At 42.4% G+C, this 1,693-nt stretch overlaps 1 protein-coding gene and 1 long non-coding RNA gene across 3 annotated transcripts in view; both read left to right on the top strand.

The window, feature by feature from the left end:
• Positions 1-1,162, top strand: part of LOC112494798 — a 2,670-nt gene extending 1,508 nt beyond the window's left edge. Inside the window, exon 3 of the long non-coding RNA XR_003060633.1 lies at positions 49-1,162. This is a non-coding gene — a long non-coding RNA (uncharacterized LOC112494798). The remainder of the gene's footprint in view (positions 1-48) is intronic.
• The window catches only part of LOC107270680 (pleckstrin homology domain-containing family G member 5), a 100,332-nt gene that overhangs the window by 26,435 nt on the left and 72,204 nt on the right, over positions 1-1,693 (top strand). The window lies entirely within an intron of this gene.

Raw genomic sequence — 1,693 nt, 5'->3', positions numbered from 1 at the left:
GCCCCACACTATTTGTATCAATGTCGTAAACTTTATTACTGCATCCAGTTTGATGCTGCAGACCGGATGCGTGCAGCACGCAGTTTTCGAACGAGACGGCCTTCTGCGCATGCGCCAACGTCTTCCCAGCAGTTAAAGGCCGTTCCACATGATATACGATGAATGATACAATATTGAGAACAGCCGGATAGGACAGATCGAAAAATAAGTATAGAGGAGACAGACAGATTAGAAGATACGAAAATTACAATTATAAAGGCTACTAAAGTTTTTATTTTATTTCTCTGACATACATTACCAATCGAATATCTGTCATGCGAGCTTTTTTTCTTTCTTTATCCAAACGGAATGCCACGGCCGAACCCGTAGCGGCTTATTGTTCCATTGACAACAGTCAGGCTGTCACGACAAAGCTTTTACTTTCTTATGCAAATGTACTAGGAGAGCCGTGAATATCGGCTGTAAAGCTGTTGGAATCTTCTTTTTCCATCCTGGTATCAGTGACGTGTATGATATGCGTGGGGCGGGATCGGGGGGGTAGGATTCAAAATAAAATACAACTGACAATTGCCAGTTGTCCGCCACCAGGATTTTCTCGTACAGATTAAACCAGCGGAAAAGTCTATCGAGGAGATTGGATTGAAAATCGTGACGGTGGTACAAGGTTATTTTTTTTCTTCTCTTGTTGTCGCTGCCGCCACAACGCAACGAGAGGGACTGTTTTCTAGCGAGGTAATGACACAATATTAGTACAGTTGCCGCTTGTAACAGCAATGACAATGCGTTTTCTACGTCTTGTAATCTTTATTGCGTAATGGCGGGTAGTCCGGACAAAATAGCGCTGGACAATGGAATAAAGGCAATATCGTTGGTTATAAATATCTTTAACATTACCACCCGGTATGTATACACAATAAGAGTGGTAACAGATGTCGTAAACTGGTGACTTACTGTACGATTCGTACGGGGCATCTGAATCAACGTAGACATCGATATTTTCATTGCTACTTTTTTCTCACAACTAAATAAATAGAGTAACTCGATCGTGGCGCGCTCTAGCGGATTCTTACGGAGACAAAGGTGTGCCGGTAGTCGATCAGTCGCTCTCTGACCGTTCAGGTGTTAACGTTAAAGATGGTTACACGCTATGATGCTGCGATAAAGTTAAACGAAACTTACTGTATGAATATATTATATTATATATATATATATATATAGTGCACTCTACGTAGCCGAGATATTTGATTATCCCAGCAATTATTCAGCGATCAACGATACGATTAGAATTACGTACAAGTATATATTGTATCTATGCTTAATGCCAGAAGTTGAGGATCCCTGGAGCGACAGACTGTCTCCCAATATCTTTTTTTTTTCCTTTTTGATTACCGCCCGTATGTCACGCGTTAGTGCTAGCGAATGCGCCTTGTCCTAGAGGGGGGCCTTTTTCTCCCACCTTTCTTTCTTTCTCTCTCTCTCTCTCTCTTTATTTCCCCGTCTCTATCTCTCTTTGTCTCTCCTCTCTCGTCTCCCGGTAAAACCGCTCAACCACTTACCTGTCTTAATTTCTTGCTTAGTAGTGCCGGAATTTTTGCACTCGATGCACGCGGTCGCGTCTCGCCGCGCTTCCTCAGCACGGACGTGTCGTCCGTTCTGCGTTGTCCTTTATAATTGAATTTCTTTATTTTTTTTT

Source organism: Cephus cinctus, unplaced genomic scaffold (genome assembly GCF_000341935.2).
Source record: "Cephus cinctus unplaced genomic scaffold, Ccin1 Ccin1_scaffold0806, whole genome shotgun sequence".
NCBI classification, from domain to species: Eukaryota; Metazoa; Arthropoda; class Insecta; order Hymenoptera; family Cephidae; genus Cephus; species Cephus cinctus.
Note: the sequence above shows the minus strand (reverse complement) of the source record. Positions and strands in the feature narration are given on the sequence as shown.